Below are 24990 nucleotides of genomic sequence, written 5' to 3'. Positions count from 1 at the left end.
AGCCATAACGAGAAGTATTTGGGGCAAACTTTCTGCGTAGGCCTGCTCTTAGGACGATAGCCTAGTACGGTATACTAGACAGGACTAGTTTACTGGGGCGGCAGCCCTTGGTCGGAAAAAACCCGAGTCCTTCCGGTAACGTAAAACCGGCTGCCATGGGAATGGTAGTCAACGATAGTCTAAGCTGATCTGCCTAACTAACACAATCATAAAATATACTTGCTCCTATCAGCAAATTCACCAGACATGGTTGGCACGAGGCTATTGTGTTCATAAAATGGGATTAATGACGAATAAACTGCATAGGCGCGGTATAAGCCTATGTTACAGATTTCCAACGGAATCATTTCCCGTTTCGAAAGAAGGAGCTGAACCATGCGTTCGGTAATGAAGTACAGTTGTGATGCAGAATCGAGAAGTACACGTGGTACCCGATACACTGGAAAGCTAAACTATGGCTGTGAACAGTAGTACATCTTGGCTACCATTACATACCTGAAGTGCTGTTTTGGGCCGACGTTTAACGCATGCTAGTAAATGGTGCCAAGTGAATGTCTGCGCAACAGTGTGTGATGACTCACCCGACAGACTCAACATCTATGTGCCGATGGCCACTGCTTGGATGTGTGGTTTTAGTCCAAGCAATTTAAGGGGGGATTCTACTGTAAAAATCAAATTTTCATGGATTTTGTTTTCATACTTGTATTAATTTAATTAGTAAAAAAAAGTTTAGGGTTACATAAACACAGGTCTTGAGTGTACAAAAAAATTTTTTAAATTTATTTTCATTTCAAAATGGCAGCTGTACAGCCGCTCCCCCGAAACGCCTTTTGAAATCTGCCCACACTGTCGCGCATTTAAAAAAAATCTGAAATGAAAAAAACCAATTTTTTTTTATTATATATCATTATTTTTAGTTGTTAAGCCTATTACTTGCAAAAAAAAATTTTTTTTGTAAAATTTTTGAAGTTTTTTAAAAAATCGACATTTGTTTGTTGTCATTTTGTTATTAAAAAAGGGGTTATAAATAATAAATTTTTTCCCACCATAGCTTTAAAAACTAGTAAATATTGTTAAAAATATACTATCAAAGTTTGAGCTTGATATGTTAATTTTTCACGGAGCTGTGATGTGGGCAATTTTGAAAACGTGGTTTCGAGAAAAACACGCTTAAACAAGCGCATTATCAAGCGCATATGACCGTAAACCGCTCGAGCGCTCAGTTTATACCTGCTTTGCTAAAACTTTTATAACTTGAAAACTATTCAAGATTTCTTTTTAAGATTTTCATGGAACATTCTGGAGTTGTTTCTGAGTATGTTTCAACAAAAAGTAAAAAATCGATTTTTTTTAAGTTTTACAGTAGAGGCCCCCCTTAAGCACAGATTTTTCTTATTTTCCACATCATAGCGCTGTAAAGGTGTCAGTTTCATAAATAGTGAATAATTGGTTGTGAGCAACTGGCTGATCGCACAAGGTGCAGTTTTGTTGTTTGGTGGCGTTTAATGATATCTGTTTTGCAAGTGTTTGTGGCTTTGGCATTAATTATGACGATGAATTAACATGTTTCTAATGCGACACCTTTGTGGGCTTCGTGGTTGGTAACAACGCTCAAGAAGTGAGGCGAAGTCATCCCATACTCGTAGCTGAACCTCCGTTGGTGATGATTCTCGATCTTACCTTGCTGATATCTCCTCTTCCCACTTCAGCTGTTTCTGTTGGTCTAGCTTTGACACAACTAAAGGAAGCAACGAACTGTTTTCATTGCTTGGATATTCGCATTAATGATGCCACCAAAGTTGCAAAGATCCTAAACGTTTAGGGTGATGACTAATAAGTATAACTTTTGTGGTCGTAGCGAGCTTGAAGCAGTTCCATTGCCCTTTTGTAATTCGTACGGATAACTTCTAGAGATTGAACTAGGCTCGCGACAAATCCCGTTAGACTCGAGTGCAAGTATTGAGTCTTTTCGATATCGGAGAGTGCAGGGATTTTTGTCCACCATCACGGAGAACATACTACGGATATCGAGCCACTCTCGATGTGATCCACTTGAATATTCCAGTTGCAATTTCGTTAATACGGCCAAAATCGCGTAAGCGGTTATAGCGCCAATTAAGACGAAGAAGAATTTCGTTAATTAATTTGTATGTGAACGATTCCAGAACCTTCTTCGCGTTGTAGAAGACTTAGCACCTCTAAATTATACGGTCGTTTTCTAACGTTTTTCCGTAGCTTAACCCAACACTATAGGAATATTATATTGTATAATTTGTATAAAATATAAATCGCCGTGACCGACTGGGTTGGTGCGAATGTAGGTTCGAATCTCGGTGAAACACCAAAATGAAGAAAAAGTTTTTTTCTAATAGCAGTCACCCCTCGGCATGCGTCTCTTTATAAGCAAATTACAGCTATGTGGTTTCGACTCCAACTTTTTGGCTTGGGTTAAGCCATTGCGTAAGTAATAACATAGACTCACAATCTCGAACAAAAAGTACTGGCATATTGCCACCCAAACATGTTGCGTGACTAATTTTGCGAAGTATTACAATAATGTGAAATGGACAGGAAATTGAAAAATGTGGCATGTTTTGGTGCACATACAGCATTAGTTTTAGAGGTAAGTTAATGTGTGAGTTCGATATGTGAGTTTAATGTATAAGTTTGTTGCGATTTTTAAAACGATCCTGTGGCTGCGAAGTTTCCTTGCTTCATTGAATTGCTCTATTATTGATTTTAGAAGATCCGTAGATGCTTGGCACCAAGTCCAAATCTTGAGATCGGCATCTCCGTACATACACTTTTTATTTTTTATTTTAATTTTATATTTTGATAATTATTTTTTCACAAATCTTCATAAAAGTATTAACGGTACTTCTATTATTTTATGTAATTATTTATTTATTAAAATAGACGTTTTTATGTACATATATCACAAACATAAACATATGTAGGTACATATATATGGCTAACTTCGCAATATAGAATTGTTTTAAATTTTGCAAATGGTGATATTTTTATTGTGGCGAGTGCGTGCAGGTGTATACATACACATATACATATATATGAACTTTCGTTCGTTTCCCTTCAGTTTCACTGCATTTGGCCAGACTATCGCGTAATCAAAATGAGTTCCAAAAGTATATTACTAATATCACGTTCAAGAATTTTGCTCATCGTATCCAGTAGGCAAATCGGCCGGTATGAGGACGGATCATCGACTGCTCCTTTCCCTTTTGATAACAACACAAGTCGTTGCTCTGGTCGTGCGGCTCTGGCGGTTAGGCGCCTGAGATCCCTTAGCTTGCCCTTTGGGGATGGCTTGAAGAATTTCTCCAGCCTAGATCCCTTTTCTCTCCTCCACTACATCAACAACACTGGATGTCTGTAGACGGCTTTCTCTTCCCTAATTTTTTTTTTGCACATGATTGGAAACTTGACTGATGGGGCTCGTTGTCCCACCAGTTTCTTTAAGACAATTTTGTATGCGGTTTGACGATGGGTTTATATCCGCATCGTTGCATAGCTGCTTAAAGCTCTCTACTTAACTTTTTTTAATTACTTTTTGCAGTATTTTTCTTGTCTCTCCGAAGTGAGTTAGAACAGTTTCGTAGTATGTTCTGCTCGTGGACCTTTGCATTGTACGCCGCGCATATAGGCAATTGCGCTCCAATTGTGCAATCTTCTCAGTCCATCAGTAGAAAGGCGGTCCCTGTTGGTTTTGCTTTATTCTTGGCATTGTATCGCACCCTTTAGATTAAGCGTCCCTCAGTTGCCGGGCTTGCTCACTTGCTAGTCCTCGTGCTAAAACTTGGTCGCGCAGTGTGCGCATTTATAAAGTATATAAGTAAACACACAATACATTTTGCTTACCGTACAATCGTGCAATCACCTTTTTCCAATTAACTCACTCAGCAGTAGCGCAAATCCTCAAGCGGAAGCGTTTACTGTTTCACAATATCGTTGTCAACTCTTTATGCAATCACTTTTAAAGTTCTTACTAATTCAAACTCGGGAAAATAAATAATGCTTACGTAGCGAACTCACTCAGTAGTTGCGCAAACCCTCAAGCGGAAGCGTTTACTGTTTCACAATATCGTTGTTTACTAATTCAAACTTGAGAAAATAAATAATGCTAGCCAGACGCTACGGCTTGAGCAACGCCTTCCTGTAGAATAAAGTTATTCGTAGGTGTAGAGTTAAGTAATTTTTGTAAAGAGTTTGAGTTTAATTCGGGCAGCTAATAAAAGCGGACGCACCGCACCAAGTAAATTGCCGTGTTTTTATTGTCATTGAGGTTTTCCGCGCAAGGAAACCTAACTGGCGCCCGAGCGAAGTATTTTGCTAACTTGAAGTTAGAAGAACCGCGAGTGCGAGGAAAGAGGTCCCCGAGTAGTTTTTTTTTTTTCTTTTCTTGGAATAGAAAAAGTTAAAAGCAAAAAGGACGCGTTTGAACGCAAGCCGCCTTGCCCTCGAACAAACATTTTTAAGAAAAAGAAAACGGTACTAGTGTGTTCAGTGCGTGCAAGAAAAAAGCTAAGAATTACTCCAACAATCAAACTCAATATCAGCGACAAAAATCAACGCAACATTTATACAGAGTGGCTGATGAAAGCCGCTACCAAAAAAAAATTGAATAACTTTTTTTCTTTTTAAGTTATCTGTTCCATTTTTGTTTTAATTTGCAGATTGATCTTTAAAATTTATTAAAAAGGATAACTGGGACACGCAAACAAGAATTTGGATAGTCCGCCGCTATCACGCACTGGAGTCCGTAGTTTTGGTACAGAGAGAGTACAGGCGGATGTTTGGCGGCGATCCCCCGAGCAGATGGACCCTAATGAGACTGGTGAATAATTTTGCTGAGCAAGGAACAGTCGCAAGAAGGCCTTATCATCGAAACCCACCAGTTCGGACGGAGGAAACGATCGCTGCTGTAGCTGCAGCTATACAAAGCAATCCAAGGGTTTCAACAAGAAGCTTATCTGCTCAACTTGGTGCCAGCCGACAGTCTTTGCAAACAATAATGCACAAAGATTTAGACTTATTTCCCTACAAAATTCAAATGGTTAACAAACTGAATGCAACAGACTTGCCGATTCGCTTGCAATTTTGCCAGAAGATCCTGCAAATGGTGGAAGAAGACCAAAACATGTTAAACTGCCTTTTCATGTCTGATGAGGCCCATTTCGATTTAAACGGCAATGTGAACAAACAAAATTGTCGAATATGGAGTACTTCTAACCCACAGATACTCCACGAGACGGAATTGCATCCTCTTCGCGTGACAGTGTGGTGTGCGGTTTCTTCACGCTGTATTGTCGGGCCTTATTTTTTTGAAGAAAATGGTCACACCGTTACGGTTACTGGAGACCGTTATTTGAAAATGCTGAAAGAATTTTTCTATCCACAACTACGCCGAAAGAGAATTCCTTTCAACTCTGTGTGGTTTCAACAAGATGGGGCAACGTCTCACATAGCCCAGACTGTTATGACAGAGTTGCGACGGAAATTTCCCAATAAACTGATTTCAAGAAACTCCGAATTTCGTTGGCCCCCCAGGTCGCCTGACCTTACTGCACCTGACTTTTTCTTGTGGGGTTTATGTAAACAAGAAGTTTATAAAACAAAGCCAACAAATTTGGATGAACTAAAACAATCCATTCGGGCAACAATTGCGGCTATTCCTGTCGCAACTCTCAAAGCAGCAATGAACCACTTTTTACTAAGATGCCGCACTTGTGTCAACGAGCATGGGGGGCATTTAAATTCAATTATTTTTAAAACTAGTTAAGCTACATTTAAAAAAATTTAATAACCTTCAACTTGAAAAAAAAATAAATGAATTCCATACACTAAAAAAAAGTTATTTGAGTTTCTTAATGTAGCAAAATTCATCAGCCACCCTGTATTAAAAAACAACCAACCGAAAGCAACAGTCACCGCATCGCTACTACCAAAAACAACTAACCGAAAAAATCAACCCAGCATTGATAGTAAGAGGTAACAACCAACAAATCAACGCATCGTTACCACCGAAAACAACCAACTGAATACAAAAATCAACCCAGCATTATTATCAAAAGCAACCAACGGAATATAAAAATCAACGTAGCGGCATTACCAGAAACAACCAACTGAGTGCATCATCTAATGCAGTATTATTATCAAAAACAACCAATGGAATACAACAATCAAAACAGCGTTATTATCGAAAGCAACCAACTCCAGCAGCATTAACATCATCATAACCAAAAGCAGAGTTATAATGCAACAGAAGATGAAATTTATAGCTGAAATCCTCCAACCCAAAGGCAAATAAATTTTTCGGATCTAAGAGAACTAGTTTCACAGATAATCTTAGAAGTCCTTAGCAGTCAAACGCCAACAATTGTGCAGGCTCAATCCCAACGCGAATTTTTTAACATGGTAGATCAAACAATAGAAACACAACATCTAGATAGCCTAGGCGACCTCGACAGAATTCCCGACGTTGTTAAATGCTTAAGGGAATTTTCAGGCCGACCAGGGGAGTTTAACTCCTGGAGGAAGAGCGTGGAAAGAATACTCAGAATTTATGAGCCCTTACGCGGAACAGCAAAGTACTATGGAATCCTAAACATAATTAGGAACAAAATGGTAGGAAACGCTGATATCGCGTTAGAGTCCTACAATACGCCGTTGGACTGGACAGTCATCGCCAAATGCTTTACACTGCATTACGCAGATAAGAGAGATGTGTCAACATTGGATTATCAGATGACAGGGCTCATTCAAGGCAACTCTACAGTACAACAATTCTATCAGGTAGTGTACTCTCATTTAACCCTTATCATCAACAAATTAGGTAGTATGGACACAGGAAAAGAAGCCTTAAGCTTACATACCGAGACTTATCGAGGAAAGGCCCTTGATACGTTTATCAGAGGTCTCAACGGAGATTTACCGAGACTGCTAGGTATGAGAGATCCTGCGGACCTTCCGCAAGCTCTACATTTGTGTCTCAAACTAGAGAATCAGAAAATTCGAACTCATTATGCTCAAAATCAAAACGACTTGCCACTAAGGAAGCAGTCTTACTATTCACCACCACCTTTGCCACAGAGAGGCTCCAATAATCAAAGACAAAAACTGTTTACCCCCAATTAGCTCACGTACCTAGATTCCAATATAAGATTTTTTAATTACGAGCAAGTACCAACAAAGACAACCCCCCAACCAGCCAAGACAACCCCCACCTAGACCCATAGCACCACCGCCAGAGTCGATGGATATCGACCGAAGTATCCGCTCCCAACAAATAAATTACGCGAACAGACCTCAGGCAAATCAATTCCTGGGAAAAAGACCACCCCAACCATCCTCTCACAGGAAAATCCAGCCTAACAAAACCCAACGCGTATTTCACATTGACGCAGGCAGCGAAAACACTTACGAAGGAAATGACAATTACGACCAGACATTGGCAGAACACGTCGATTCCATAGAATCGGAAAACAGGGACGAAGAGTTGGTATTAAGCGACGTACATTTTTTAGGATAACCAGCTCTTCGCTACCATACTTCGAATGTAGAACGAAGAGCGGAGAAGTGTTAAAATTTTTGTTGGACACAGGCTCCAGTAAAAACTATGTCCAACCGAGGTTAGTAAAAAAAGAAATACCTAACGACACCCCATTCTTCGCAAAATCAGATGCAGGAGACATAAAAATTCAATCGCATACTTATGTTAACGACAGCTTGAGAGATTTGAATGCAGTCATTTTTACTGAAAAAAACCTCATAGTTATCCGCGACAAAATCAAAATTCAACTTAAGCAACTTAATAGCCAAAGTATATTATAAACTCTATCGGACTACAAGACGAGCACTTGACTGATTACCAAATGGAAACTGTAGACACTTTAGTAAAGAAATTTCCGAATCTCTTTTCGAAACCCGTCGAAAAACTAACTTACTAACTCCTGTTTACAGTAAATTTTACCCATATCCAGCTTCGCTTAAAAGTGAGGTAGAAAAACAAATCAGTAAACTTCTAAGTGATGGAATAATACGACCATCACGATCGCCGTATAATTCCCCAATTTAAGCAGTATAGAACGGTAATCGACTATAGAAAGCTAAATTCACTGACAATACCAGACAGATATCCTATCCCAGAGATAGCAGACGTTCTGTCTCAGCTAGGCAATAGCAAGGTATTCTCAGTGCTCGATCTCAATAGTGGATTCCATCAAATTCCACTTAGAGCCTCGGACGTAGAGAAAACCGCATTTTCCATAAACAATGGAAAATACGAGTTTACCCGTCTGCCATTTGGCTTGAAAAAGGCACCCGCGGTATTCCAGCGTGCGTTAGACGACATCCTTCATGATTTTATTGGAAAGATATGTTACGTCTATATAGACGACATCATCATTTGCAGTAAGTCAGACGAAGAGCATGTACGTCACATCGAAAGTATTTTCAAAACATTGGAAAACGCCAATGTGAAGGTACAACTCGACAAGTGCCATTTCTTCAAACAAGAAGTGGAATTTTTGGGGTTTGTAATATCACAAACCGGCATAAAAACTAATCCCAAGAAAGTCGAGGCGATAGTTAATTTTCCTGTACCAAAAACTTTGAAAAACTTAAGATCGTTCCTTGGCCTCTCCGGCTACTATCGTCGGTTCATAAGAACGTCTTCAAGAACCAAATAATTCTAAACATAGACTCAACATCGGCATATGAATTTCAAATCGTTTTCCCTACAATTCACCGGCATACTATTACAGAAAACGAGTTCACCCCCAAGAAACTCGTTTCACTTCTAAAAAAATATTTAAATCCGTCGGTGATAAACGGCATCAAAGCTTCAGAGTCCCTGATGGAAAAGAATCAAGAGATTTTCCCAGATAATTTCGCAAAGTATAAAGTTAGAATTACACAATTATTAGTAGAAGATATTAAAAATGAAAAGCAGCAGGAGCGAATTATTATAGAAACACACACAAGAGCACATCGCAACGCTAAGGAAAACAAAGTCCAATATCTGGAAAAGTATAATTTTCCCAGCATGAATAATAAAATTAATAGAATTGTAAAACAATGCTCAATCTGCAAACTTAACAAGCACGACCGGCAAACAATAAGACCAGAACTGAGAAAAACCCCCATACCTACCTTTCCGGGTCAAATACTTCACATAGATATCTATAGAACTGAAAACAAACTGGTATTAACGGCCATCGATAAGTTCTCGAAATACGCCCAAGGACGAATTATAAACTCTAGAGCCATAGAAGATATTAAGGAACCCCTTCTAGAAATCCTCTTCCTATTCGGAGTACCGGAAATGATAATATTCGATAACGAAAAATCCTTTAATTCCGCAGCAATCAATTTCATGCTAAAAGATCAATGAGGTATAAAAATATTCACATTGCCGCCATATACGAGCTTTGTGAAAGGCCAGGTGGAACGGTTCCATTCCACTCTGACAGAGATCATGCGCTGTCTCAAAGCTGAAGGCACTTATAAAATATTTTCTGAACTCTTAGAAAGAGCGTTATATGAATACAACTTTACAATTTATAGCACAACAAGAAAGAAGCCTTTAGACTTATTTTTCGGACGAAAAATTAGTACCGATCCGAAAACACTCGAGAAAGTACGACAGGCTAACGTACAGAGACTCATAGACAAACAATATAATGACGTAGATAACCACAATAAAACTCGCCAACCATCTCGAAAATATAACCAGGGGGATATCATATATGTTAGAATAAATAAACGTTTAGGAACGAAGCTTACCCCGAAATTTAAAAAAGAAGGACAAGTCAACAACTGTCCTCACAGAAGCAGGAAAAATTGTTCACAAGAGCAATATCAGAAGCTAAATATCCATTAATCTTTTATAGATCACTCTTCATCACCAGCATATTGGCATACGAACTGCAAATAACAAACTATACTCTATCGCACCTGGTCACAATTAACAATGGACAAGCAAAAATACAAGACGGGACATTTAAAATAATTCATGTTACAAGACTTGACCAATACGCATCATTCCTGAACAACATACGAACTTTCATGGAGGAAAACATCCCAGAAAGCAATTCCTTTTTCCCACTATTAAACCTTGAATTATCCCAAATTACCAATATCCTCAACGCAATAGAACCAATCCATAAATTCCGAATAAAAGATCCATTAATATGCTTGGTACGGCCTGGAAGTATATTGCTGGGACACCGGACCATGATGATTTCGAAATGGTCAAAGACATTATAGATACAAATAACATAAATAACAATAAGCAAGTTTTGATAAATCAAGCATATAACGACAGAATAAACAATTGGACAACAATAACGAATATGTTAAGTAACGCTATTAGAAAAGATAATAGACTTATAGATGAAATTGGATTACTTTTAGAAACAAAAATTAGATTAGTTAAAGATGAACTGGAAGACGTTAAAAACGCAATACAATGGGCAAAAAACAATGTAATAAATTCAAGCCTACTAGATAAAAAAGAAATCGATGTAACTCTTAGCAAGCTTAGAGAAGAAAATATTTTATTTACTTCAACAGAAGAAGCCCTTATCTTTGCCAATATTGATATTTTGTATAACGGCACTACTCTACTGTATGTTGTTAAAATCCCGCTCACAAGTAGGGAGAATTATGTTAATATTATTTTGAAACCCGTAAAGAAGGGAAATAAAATAATTAAATTGAAATGCGATGTTAAAATTTCAAACGAGGAAAAAATATTTGGATTACTTGAGAATTGTAATCAAATTAATAGAATTAAATTATGTAAGAAAAGTCAATTGACTGACATTTCCAATGAACTTTGCATCCCCGCGCTCCTTAATGGTTTAAGCACATCATGTTCAATTTCTGATGGGTACCATATTTCAACAATAGACAAGATTTCAACTGGCATAATACTTTTAAACGACTTTAACTGCACGGTCAATAATAACACGCTTAATGGCACATTCTTACTAAAATTTTCGAATTCAACTGTAAAGATAAATAACCAATTGTACAGAAATTGGGAAGCACCCCCTATGGAGGTTGCTCCACCGATAGTCCAACCCACGCCTGTAGAAAAAGAGTTCGTGAAAATACTTTCATTGGAGATGCTATGTCAATTACACGTTAATAACACGGAGAAAATTAAATTACTAAAGTCGGACTCTACGTTTAATAAATACATAAATATTTCCTTATTTGCTATCATAACAATTTGCCTAATTTTTCTGAGGTTTTCCTTTAAAAAAAAGAGGGAAGTTATTTTTCAAACAACTATTCCGAGTCTAGAACAACCGCGACCCCCGGTAAAGCCTCCATTAAGTCGAAACTCACAAGTCAAAATTAACGACCTTCCGTACTTTTAACAATTGAAGGCAATCGTTTTTAAGGGGGAAGAGTTAACACAATATACATTTTGCTTACCGTACAATCGTACAATCACCTTTTTCCAATTAACTCACTCAGCAGTAGCGCAAACCCTCAAGCGGAAGCGTTTACTGTTTCACAATATCGTTGTTTACTAATTCAAACTTGGGAAAATAAATAATACTTACGTAGCGTCTGGCTTGAGCAACGCCTTCCTGTAGAATTAAGTTATTCGTAGGTGTAGAGTTTAGTAATTTTTGTAAAGAGTTTGAGTTTAATTCGGACAGTTAATAAAAGCGGACGCACCGCACCAAGTAAATTGCCGTGTTTTTATTTTCATTGAGGTTTTCCGCGCAAGGAAACCTAACTTATATACATATATATACATATGCGTATGTATACATGTGAATATACGCAGATGCCACTACAGAAATTGGCGGTTAGCGAAATATTTTTGTCTTCTTCAAGAAAAATCGGTTTAAGGACGGCCCAGGTGCATGAGGGGAGATGTAGTAGGCTCGTTTTATGAATAAACGAGCCTTGCTTTAAGAAATATGCGCTTGCGTTTATGAAAGAAATAGTTCTTATTGTATCAGATTAAAGAACATTTTATAATGCTTCTTTCAATGAATTTTACAAAGTAAATAATAAATAAAGGGCATATATTTTATTAACCTTTGTGTGTATGTATACATACATACATGGTATATAAGGCAATATTAAGAGCACTCCCGAATTTTCAAAAAATCGATTTTTTTTTATTTCTAAAGAATAGGCTTGTAAGAACATACTATAACATTTTTGGAAGTATATTCCCAGTATCTCGCCACTGTATCTCTTTTCAAGTACGACTCTTGATGACATGGAGTCAAGGGGCATGGAGAGAATCGTTGGTTTGAAGTCCACGCCTTCTCTGTTTTCCAATGCCGGACTATACCAGTTCCCATTGTGTTTTCGCCTGCAGATTGCATTCAAGGCCTCTCCTTGGATGAAAGCATCAAGTGGTGGTAAACCAATCAGAACATCTAATGCCGGGCCTGAAGTAGTCTGAATAAAGTCCGTTGTAGTCTCGATAAGGTCCTCCTGACTCCCACGAGAGAGAGGCTACTCATCCGGACCACTGATGCATGGTGGTGATTAGCTTCCAATTTACCAGTATTAACGTAATTAGTAATAACACTTAACACCATGGAATGCGATTTGCCAATTGTTTTGCCGATTTCATGCAGAGACTTGTTTTCCAAGTAAAGGGTGATTTTTAAGAGCTATAGGAAAAATTTTCAAAAAAACACACGTAAAATTCAGAAACATGCATGAAATTTTTATTTAAATCGATAGCACAGTCCATATAATTTAATGTTTGAAGATTATTTCATGCAAATGTTGACCACGACTGCGCTTCAAATGATTCTTCCGCTTAGTCCAATTTTGGCATACTCTTTCCAATGTTTCGGCCGCTATCTCACATATAAATGCTTTAATGTTGTCTTCCAATGCGTTAATTGAAGCAGGCTTGTGTGAATAGACATGAGATTTAACGTAGCCCCACAAAAAATAATCTAAAGGCGTTATATCGCACGATCTGGGTGGCCAATTGACAGGTCCCGAACGTGAAATAAAATGTTCACCGAACTCGCCTCTCAACAAGTCCATTGTTACGAGTGCTGTGTGGCATGTGGCACCGTCTTGCTGAAACCACATGTCATGCAAGTCAAGCTCTTGCATTTCGGGCAAAAAAAAATTGGATATCCTTTCACCGTAGCGCTCACCATTCACAGTTACGTTACGACTCGCAGCCTCTTTGAAGAATTACGGTCCAATGATACCTCCAGCCCATAAACCGCACCAAACTGTAAGGTTTTCTGGATACATTGGTAGCTCTTGCAATTCTTCTGGCTGATTTTCACTCCAAAATCGACAATTCTGCTTATTTACGTACCCATTGATCCAAAAATGAGTTTTGTCGCTCAACACAATTTTTCGATAAAAAAGTGAATGTTCGGCCAACTTTCCAAGAGCACATTCACCAAAAATTCTGCGTTGCGGTAGGTCGTTTGGCTTCAACTCTTGCAGCAGCTGTATTTTGAAAGGCTTCAGACCTAAATCCTTTCGCAAAATTTTCCACGTTGTTGAGTAACAGAGACCCAATCGCTGCGAACGGCGACGAATCGATAATTGATGGTCATCATTACCACTGGCCGATACAGCTGCGATATTTTCTTCAGCTCGCACTCTACGTAAGCGTGTTGGTGGTTTGATGTCCAATAATGTAAATTTGGTTCTAAATTTAATCACAATAGCTCGAATAGCCGCTTCAGTGGATCGATTAAACTGGCCATAAAATGGGAGAAGCGCGCGATAAACTTTCTTAACAGAACACGCATTTTTATAATTAAATTCAATGATTTGCAAGCGTTGTTCGTTTGTAAGACGATTCATGGTAAAATTATAGACCAAACTGAAGATGTTTGACAGTGAAACAAAACACGAAACGTGCGTCAGCTGTTTAAACCAACTGTTTAAAAAGATAATAGCTAAAAAATCACCCGTTTCAATTTAATAACAATTTTACGCGTTTCTAATGGTAAATCTGCACTTCGTCTCATTTTGTCATTGTCAATAGAGATATTCCGCTCATTTGAAACTGAATCGCCGATAAAAATAAAGAAAGACCAATCTGCAATATTAGTACAAACACAATTGATTTTTATTCCTACTTTTGCAGCACCAATATCATGAGCTGAAAGTGTACGTATAAATGTTTTGCAGCATTTTGCTACGTCTGGTGCTTTCCTTGAACCCCTCAGTGTGAGTTGAAATAACTGGAGTTTTGTTTGCGACAATTCATCAGGAATGTAACATTCTTCCAGTGACCCAAATGAAATATATTGTCACAGCAAATAATAGGACTATGAATAAGTTCGTGCGGTTTTTTTTCGAAATTTGAAACTTTATTGACGTAAAATGGTTACAAATTTAATATTCAAAATATTGTCCATCGCTTATTACTACTTTTTCCCATCTTTCTGGCAATTCACGGATTCCCTTTGTGAAAAATTCGGTCGGTTTTGCCGCAATCCACGAATCGATCCATTTTTTGACTTCATCGTAATTACGGAAGTGCTGGTCAGCCAGGCCATGTTGCATCGATCGGAAGAGATAGTAATCGGATGGCGCAAGGTCTGGACTATACGGCGGGTGGGGTAGGACATCCCATTTGAGCGTTTCTAAGTATGTTTTGACCACTTGTGCAACATGTGGCCGAGCATTGTCATGTTGCAAAATAACTTTGTCGTGTCTATCGGCGTATTGCGGCCGTTTTTCTCGCAGTGCTCGGCTCAAACGCATCAATTGTCGTCGGTAGACATCCCCCGTAATCGTTTCATTCGGTTTCAGTAGCTCATAATACACAACACCCAGCTGGTCCCACCAGATACACAGCATAACCTTCAGGCCATGAATATTCTGCGCCGACGTCGATGTTGAAGCATGGCCAGGGTATCCATACGTTGCCCGACGTTTTGGATTGTCGTAATGGACCCACTTTTCATCGCCAGTCACAATTCGATGCAAAAAACCCTTTCTTTTGTGCCGTTGAAGCAGTTGTTCGCATGCCATAAAACGGCGTTCAACGTCTCTTGGCTTCAATTCATACGGCACCCAATGGCCTACCTTTCGGATCATTCCCATGGCTTTTAAACGTTTGGAAATGGTTGATTGATCAACTCCCAAAGTTTTTGCAACCTCTTCTTGCGTTTGAGCCGGATCTTGATCGAGCAATTCCTCCAATTCGGTATCCATGAACTTTGGCGGCGCACCCTCGCGTTCTTCGTCTTCCAAGCCAAAATCACCACTTTTAAAGCGTGCAAACCACTTCTGGCACGTTCGCTCAGATAGAGCATGCTCACCATAAACTTCCACCAAGATACGATGACTTTCGGCTGCTTTTTTCTTCATATTAAAATAATGAAGAAGAATTCCCCGCAAAAACACATTATTTGGCACGAAATTCGACATTTTCAAGTGTGGTAAAAATATTGTTGTTTACGCTTCAAATAAAAAACTTATACTGACGTTTGTGCCTTACGACAGTAGCTCTCCAATGAATGTTTGGAAATGTGGATCGATGGAATAATAATCAAGTTACGCCATCTGTTGTAAAACCGCACGAACTTATTCATAGTACTATTATTTTACTCAAAACTAAAGTTTTTTACGTACCACGCAGAGTGTACGAATAAATTGTGTGACCACTGTATGTATGCAACCGATACATTGGGACGCATTTAGACCAATCGGGCAATGTTCAATGTTTTACCTACTTTCATTATTGATTAATGTTCATGGACTAACATCATTTAAATTTCTGCGAACTATGAACGCGCAATCTACAGAGAAGCCTGCCAGAGTTATTTTGTTTACTCACATTAATTTCGATAACTTTTTGCTACAATGGTTTCAGCATTTTTTCCATCGAGCCCACTTCATTTGTAGAACAACTGTAGAGACGATATGGCTGGCGACATTTTTCATCAAATGCGTCCCAAAGAAAGTCCCCAACTTGAATTTTAGAGACAGAGACCCATAACAAGGCATAGATTTTAATAGAGGACTTTTGCTTCATGATCTCCGGCAAGATGTTCCACGAATGAAGAATAAAAATTTATACAAACAAGTGTTCCACTTTTGGATACGCAGAAAAAATCTGCACAATATACATTGATGAAAACGGTCAACAACGGCTTTGGAGGAATGATCTTCCTTGATAAGCCTGGTGGTGGTGATGTTGACATTTGGCATTGATTCAATTCCGCAAATTAAAAAAAAATCAGCTTCCGCAACCCCCACGCTGCCATGCTGCTAGAAGGAGGACGAACAACTAATTTTGCGCTTAAACAACCTCTGAATTTGTAAACGACACATGAACCAAAATACACAATTTCCAAAAAATCTGAAATGGTGAGAGTAGTACTGCGGAGTAAAGTGATCATTTGAGATGAGTGTACGATGTCACAAAAACGAGCATCGCACTATGGAAAATCGAGGAGATTTACGGACCAAAAATCGATAATTGTTACATTTCTAAAGATTAAGTTCCGAAAATTTGCACAAGTACAAAAAAATGTGTAAAGATTCAAATAAAATATTTTTTAATATCATTTATTTTCAAATACCGTGTGAAAAAAAGTTAAACTTAAAAATGATCAAATTTAGAATTATTTTATTCCATTTTAAATAGCTAAATGCCTTAAAATATGTATAAACAAACTTATAACTCATAACTTTTAACAAAACAAAATATTTAAATTATTGTCAAACAATTAAATAAAGCAAGTATAAAAATCAGTAAGAAGAAATAGTACATTACAATACGTATGAAAGGAACAGAAATAATAAACATTATAAAAGTTATTTTTTGTAACACTTTCTATTTACAAAAATGTATTTTAATTACTTATATACTTACGGAAAATAAGGATTAAAAACAAATTAATTAATTTTTAGTAAATCCAGGGTTTCCTCTTCAAGTTCCTTTAAAGTTCTTTTATATGGTTTTCTTAAACTTCTTATAAATGGATCAGATGTAGTTATAAAGAAGAGTGTGGAATACGTCCTCATTTGTAGCTGATCAAGAGCATTTCCGAGCATGATGTAAACCTGTGCGTCTTCAGAAAGTTGACGAATAGGAAGCCCTGCAAAATGTTTTATAATACTTTCTCCATGTATTAAAATTTTGTGGACCGAAGATGGCATGTAATACCATTTATAATCAGTCATATAGATCTGAGCAGTTTCCATAGCATAACTACCGAATTTCTCTATATGAAGGCGCTTAATCAAATGAATGTCGAATCCAGTAGTTTCAGCTGAACAGCTAGCTTCTGGCAGTATTACCGTCACTGGTATTCAATTCAATTCAATTCAATTTATTTGATTTGTTTTGTACATAGTAAGACAGAGTCTTGTGGTAGTACATCTTCTTATAATTCTAGAATACGAGGATGGTATACATAGAAATTCTACTTAGATTTAAAAATATTTTAACTATTAAACTTATAGACTAAAACGTAGAGTAGTAAGTGAGAAGAAGAGAAAGATGGTGGGAATGGGAGAAGGAAAGGGGTATTAAAGGTTAGAAGTAATTAGAAACTGCAGTTTTAAAACACCTTGCTTGTTTTATAAGCTTTATTGTAGTTGGTATAGAATTCCATAGTTTAATGGCACTGACAAAGAACATGCGTTCTGATTCCAAGTAAGTGTAAGTCGGAACAATTAGATTCAATGTTCGGGTGCACTGGCATTGTTTAATGTTTTTATACAGGTACAATGGTTTTTGTGTGTATATTAGTTTATGCAGGAACAAAACAGAGCGTATTTTGAGATACGAGTCGAGGTTATGATCGAGAATCTGTTTTGAGTAGACAGATATATGGTCATATTTCCTTTTTTCAAACACGAAACGCGCTGCATTATTTAAAGCGATTTGCAATTTTTGTTTCGAATTATTATCAAGCCTGCAATATACTAATTCAGCGTATGATACATGAGGAACAATGAGTGATCTAACAAGTTTTAATTTAGTTTGCCGTGGCAGTAAGTAGGCAGTACAATATAGCTTTCTAAGAATATTATATACCTTATTTACAACAAAGTTTACATGGTCAACGCATGATAGTCTTGAATTTATTCTGAAACCCAGGTTAGTTACTATGTCATCAAAGTTAATATTTACTTCATTAAGTAATATTCGCGGCAAAGAGCTAAGGTCATACTTTGAATGAGAAATAGCAATCGCCTTCGTCTTTGACTCATTTAATTTTAAGTTGTTAGATTTGGACCAGTTAGAAATACGTGTGAGGTCTTCATTAAGCCTTGCTTTCAAATCTTCAATAAGACCTATTGGCCTTGACAGGTAGATCTGGGTGTCATCAGCATAGAGGTGAATCGACGAATTTTGGCAACACTCAACAATATCATTAATGAAAATGCAAAATAAAATTGGACCTAAAATAGAGCCCTGCGGCACACCTGACGTAATTGGTTTTAGACTTGAGTAGTTATCGCCACACTTAACTTGTTGTAGCCGATTCGAGAGGTAACTTTTTATTAGTTGCAGAGAAAATGCTCCAAACTTATAGTGATAGCACAATTTTTTCAGTAAAATGTTGTGATCAATACTAGCACTGTTAGGTAGTTTTTATCATAAGCAGAGCGAACATCTTCAAAAATTTTAAGCATAGCTGTGGAGCAACTATGCAGACTTCTGAAACCCGACTGGAAATTACTCAGCAGATTATTCTTGTCCAAGTAGCAGGTAATTTGTCGCGCCAAAAATTTTTCAAATACTTTCGATAGGGCAGGTAAAATGCTTATTGGTCTGAAGTGCTGAGGAGCGGTAGAGCATTTTGTTTTTGGCACAGGTATTATATTTGCTGTCTTCCAAAGATATGGAAATGTAGATGAGGTGATTGAAAAGTTAATTATGTGCGTAAGTGATGGTATTACAAATGGTAGAATAATTTTAAGAAATTTAAGGCAAATGCCGTCGGTCCCTATAGCATTAGATTTGACAGTATGTATACACTGTATCACATCCATCTCTGTTGCAGACACAAATTCAAACTCACCGTCATCAACATGCTCTCGTAGAGGAACTTTTACAGGTATGTCGAGTGGAGCCCTGTTAGATGCTAGAAAGTGAGTATTTAACATTTCTGGGTCCAAACTGCACACGGGCTTATTCTCTCCTGAGACACCTAAGCTTTTAAGGTTTTTCCATAGGACTTTCGGAGGTAAACTATCATTGAGCTTCCATTGTAGATATGCCCTTTTGGCATCTCTAGTGATTGCAGTTACTTTATTTCTTGCTACACGATATTTTTGCCACAAGTGAGTGTTTCTATCATTTTTCCATTTCTTATATGCTTTACTACGCTCTCTAATTAAAGACAATATCTCACGCGTAAACCATGGTTTCCTATTTCCGTGGACTTTAACTTTACGCAACGGAACAAACCTATCAAATAGATGGCTGACTAAAGCATTGAAATGTTGCAGTTTTTCATCCACTGTTGTGAATAACCGACACATATTCCAATTAAGCTCGGCAGCCTCCTTATTTAAGAGATCATGCTGAATAAGCTTAAAGTCTCTAAAAAATATCTCCTTTACTTGATTGTGTCTGTTGAACTTGATGTTGTAAGATAAGAATATCAACTCGTGGTCGGAAACTCCAGCCATAGGAAGCTGATCAATATGACTGACGTAATCTCTGTCACTGACGCAAAATACATCCAAAAGACTTGGTTTGCAGTGGGGTGCAAAGCGAGTAGCATATTCATTGGTTAAGGAAATTCCTAATGATTGGAAACTATCTATCAAACTCCTGGAAGAAAAATTATCACAAAGAAGGTCTACATTTAAATCACCACACACAATAATATGTTCATAGGAGATGTGGAATTCCGCTAATTTATCAAATATCACTGAGAGGTCATTTCTATTGCTAGGGTTGTAAATGCATGCAACAAGACATTTGGTATTGTTATCATAAAATTCAACAAAAATGTATTCGACTTCTTGAAAATGATCTGATCTACAGATCTCTTTCCATTTAAAATTATTTTTAAAATATAAAGCAATGCCACCTCCTCGAGTCTTCGTAGTCCTATCACATCTAATAATAGTGTAGTCGCACAGGGAATATACATTATTATCAATATAGTCTTTAAACCATGTCTCTGTAATACATATTAAGTCAATGCTCAAATTATCAAAAACAAAATTTAGATAGTCAATTTTTTCAGCATTCAAACTTCGCGCATTCAACTGACAGACATTAAACCCATTGTAGCGATTAGAAATGAGTTTAAGCAATTCTCTTGCATGTTCTTTGTCTACTTGTTTTGCTATTTCATTACACATTGACAGTTTATGGTTGGGAGTATACGCAAGGTGGAGGAATTTAAATAAAGCAAGGAGATAATGAGATAGATAGGAATGAGATCAAAATAAAAAAGATTACATTGTAAAGCCAAGAATATGAAAAGTACGAATGAGATGAACGAAATAGAAATGATACTAAAATAACAATGATTACAATGCAAAGCAAAGAGTTTGGAAAACATAAATGATAAATAAGAGAATAAATTTAACGCATACATAACATTAATAATATAACGCATAAATGTTTTTGTTTTTACATATTAGCAGTTGCAATGCTCTCTATACTCGTTTTTTCAGTTATAATTACAGCATCAGTTTGGGGTCGAGCTCTAACAAACACTTGCCCACGAACAGAGAAAACTGACGTTAGACGCTTTTGCTTTTTATATTGCATAGCCAAACGCATTAGTTCGCGATTTTTTCTCGTAAGACATTCGTGGATAAATAGCTTCCCTTCACTACCGACGCCGACATCACTAAGAGAAAGTGCTCGTCTCTTATCTTTGCAGAATTTAGCAACAGCTTTCAGCAGTTGAGAGCGATCTGCAGCAGAGCTCAATTTGATTATTATTGGAGCTACGCTTTTATTGTTTGGTCGTAACCGGAAAGCAGAACGTACGGGCGCTAGTCTTACTTGAAGCGTTTGGCACAGCTTGGAGAAATCATTTAGTATGTCCTCATCTTTCCTTATAGGCAACCCACTAACAATCACATCTGTTGATATTGCGTTATTCTCATATACATTTAGTTGTTCGGTGAGTGCATATACCTCGCTGCGCAATTTGTCTACATTAGCACATTTCAGTTCAGTTTTTTTTACGCGCTCTTCCATGTGCTTAACTGCCGACTTCAAGTTCATAACATCCGCTGACAACTCACTGAATCGCTCCATTACTCGCTCTTCCGATTCTCTTAGTCGTAATGTTAGCTCTTCAATGATGCTCTGCTTTGCCACTTCCTTGTCGGGGTTTGTCGATTATCAATCCTAGCTCGTCGCGAAATCGTTTTTGTATCAGGATTTTTTTCTCTTGCCTTAGCAGTTTATTTTCTTCACTGTGAACTGACCATGTTTTGAAGGAAAGATTATTGGAAATATGTAGTATCAGTAGTCCATATTGTTAAGAATCTTCATTTTCAGGCCTAGCAATCACTTTAGTTAGATCGCTCATTTCACGTGGAGTAGCCCCACATATTGTACATGTGGAAGCTGATTAAGTGTCCGTCAATACTTGAGCTATTTTGCCATCTATCATTGTTAAAAAGAGTTCATGCTTTACTTCCACTTTCTTATCTTCTTTAATAATATATGTTGGTTTCAAAGAATTTATTTGACACTTTATCTCATCGACAACAGCTTTAGTTTTTACCGGAGTTTCTTTCCTAAATTCAATAGATTTTGGACGATAAAATCGAACAGATGAAGGTACTGGATTTTCCCACACCACATCCTTTGTTAGGTTGTGAATCAATTTAATAGCCACCACAGAAGTGATAAACAAATTTACGTCAATAATACTTTCAGACTCTTCTGGAAGTTTTTATTTATACTGGCTTTGTCCAGATGAACCATCAAATCCCCATATACTGTACAGAACTAGACGTTTCAATTCATCTTTGAAGCCGGGATCTACTCTCAAAATTCTAGCCACAGTGTGATCCAATAAATCTTGAAGCTTTACTATTTTTGCACTTGTGTTGGTTACTTCTATTGATGACACTGGCGGATAACAGGTTTGCTTAATTGCTTGCACTCTTATTTTTAAGGTCTGCTGTCTTTTTGTAAAAATATGTCTTACGGGATACTTCCATCCATATTTCATTAAAAGCTGGAATTATATGTCTTTGAATATCACTGATGTCTTCAGAGACTTTGTAATTATTTTTCAAAACACTTGATAAACCATTAAAAGTTTTTCCTCCTACAAAATAATATGTTATTATTTCACGCTTAGAACACTTAAAACAAGTCATTTTATTAAATTTGTTGCATTTAACGTGCCGCAAATGTACAAATAGTTTTATGTTTAAAAAAAATAAATAATTGGCGCGTACACTTCTGTTAGATGTTTAGCCGAGCTCCTCCTCCTATTTGTGGTGTGCGTCTTGATGTTGTTCCACAAATGGATGTTTTATGTTTACGTGACATAAAAAACGCACATAAAAAGTTTTCGGTTTCAGGGAGTCACAGACTCCAAAGAATTTCACTAATTTCGTCTCACGCAGTAAGACAACTCAAAAGATAAAACGGTAAATATATTGCCTCTGCAATCGCAATTCAAATGGATTTCCATGTTTTGACTTTTTATATTTTTATCAATTCCTTCGAAAATCGCAAAAATCCGCAGCCAATTTTTACAAATGTTTCTTTTTAATAATAAAGTTACAAACGAAGGGAGGCATGGGTAACTGTTGAAAGTTTCGATAAACTCAAAAAAACCTTTTTTTTAACTTAATATATCTTATTTGAAACTGTTTTGGTACTAATTTTAAAACAAATTTGAATACATGTTATTTTTTTTAATAATCTGCAAAAAATAAGCTTTCCGAAAATATATAATATTGTACTTTATACAATATTTACTCCTAGAAAGTATGACCTTAAAATCACTTTAAATGTAGTAAGGTGAAGTGGCTTCAACTGCACGTTTCCAAATATAACAAAGATTACCGAATGATAAAAAATTAATTTCATATAATTTATTAATAATTTTTTTACGATAGTTTAATGCGATCCTTGAACTATGGGAAAAAAATAAAAAAGGTGACAAAAGCGACATTTGTAAAAATAATTTTTGATATGCCGTTGTTCTATTATTTTCCATAGGGCATTGGAAGCAATCGATTGTACATGGAAAAATCGTCACAATAATCAGAACTTCTTTGGAGGTACAATGATACTGCTTGCCGGCGATTTTCCCCAAAAACTGATTCCAAGATCAACAGCTTTTGATGAAATAAACGCTAACTTTAAGCCATCGAATTTGTTATGAAATATGTTACACTCTCAAGTTGGCTACGCCAATGTGAGTTGCATTACGAAATGAGTAAAAGGGGGATTTATTTTCAAACTAGTTATTAGACATTGGCAGTGGAAAAAATCTGGTTGAAGACCAGCCAATTAGTCTAGTGTCTGTACTCTCGAAGCTTCTAAAACACTCAAGCTAAAAAGCCCATTGTATCAGGTCAGTCCATAAGTTCGTGCGTATTTAACCCATAATTTCACTTTTGTACGATTTTTGCACACAAAAATATTTCGCGGAATATAACGGAACTTTCTTTGATATATTGTGCATTCTACAAGTGATTTTAATCGCGGATAGAAACACGTGTTGTTAAAAAATAAAATGGAATCTTCGAACGCGTTTAAGAGGCATACTTTGTATTTTTTTTATAAAAGTGGTAAAAATTTTTGACAGTTTTTTGAACCGTATCGTTACTGGTGATGAAAAATGGGTCCTTTACAATAATCCTGTTCGCAAACGTCAATGGTTAGATAAAGATGAAACACCAGAACCGACCCCTAGAGATGGCTTTCACCCCAAGAAGATTCTCCTGTCTATTTGGTGGGACTGTTTATTATGAACTTCTGGAACCAAACCAGATGATAACTGCTGATTATTATTCAGATCACCTATCAAACCTGAATGAGGCACTTAACAAAAATCGACCGTCTTTAGTGAATAGACGCAAAGTTTTGTTTCACCACGACAACGTAAGAGCTCATACCGCAAGGCAAGCATTAGGCAAGCTGAACGAGCTCGAATGGGAGCTAATACTGCATCCACCATACTCTCCGGATATTGCTCCTTGTGATTATTACCTTGTGGACTTCAATCCCATATGAGTAACAAGAACGTCTCCTCAAAAGAAGCTATACAAATCGATATCGAAGCGTATTTTCGCTCGAAGGACAAACAATTTTTTGAGCAGGGAATTAAAAATTTGCCTAAACGTTGGAAAGACATTGTAAATAATGTAGGAAAATATATTATTGATTAATAAATACTCTAAACATCTTTTTTATTAATTTTAAAACTACCTTTAAAAAACGCACGAACTTATAGACTGACCGATAATTAAAGCTCTGGAAAGGGGGTAGATAGTCAAGGAGGGAGGGAGAAAAGTATCAGAGAAAGAGATAGAAAAGAATAGAGACAGAGATAGAGATAGTTAGTCCTGTGAGAAATTTCCAGATTCTTTGGCAAATCTGTAAATATCCTCCAGTTTTAGAGAAGGAATATTACTCATTCTCATGACATCGGAACCCTAAACTCGTATCCGTGCTCTAGCAAAGGCAAGACACTCACAGAGAAAGTGCTCAGTGCTATCCGCCTCCTCCAAGCACGACAGGCACATTGGGTACTCAATGATTCCAATGGTGGTCATATGCTGACCCCATGGGTTGTGCCCTGTAATAATACCGACCATCAACCGAACGTCTTTCCTTCCAAGTTTAAGTAGAAAGTTTGACAGTTTTCTGTTCGAACTTGTCACAAAACACTTTGCAGTTCTGCAGCGTTCTAGACCGGACCATAGCTCTTTATGTAGATTGCCTACATAATCGCTGATCCATTTCATGATTCCTGCGGAGCTGATTCCTATCTTTGGCTCTGGCCCTTGTGGGGGAACCGCTGATCC

The sequence above is a fragment of the Anastrepha ludens genome, chromosome X, assembly GCF_028408465.1.
Source record: "Anastrepha ludens isolate Willacy chromosome X, idAnaLude1.1, whole genome shotgun sequence".
Classification (NCBI taxonomy): domain Eukaryota; kingdom Metazoa; phylum Arthropoda; class Insecta; order Diptera; family Tephritidae; genus Anastrepha; species Anastrepha ludens.
The sequence above is the reverse complement of the archived record's forward strand: the minus strand, read 5'-3'. Positions refer to the sequence as shown.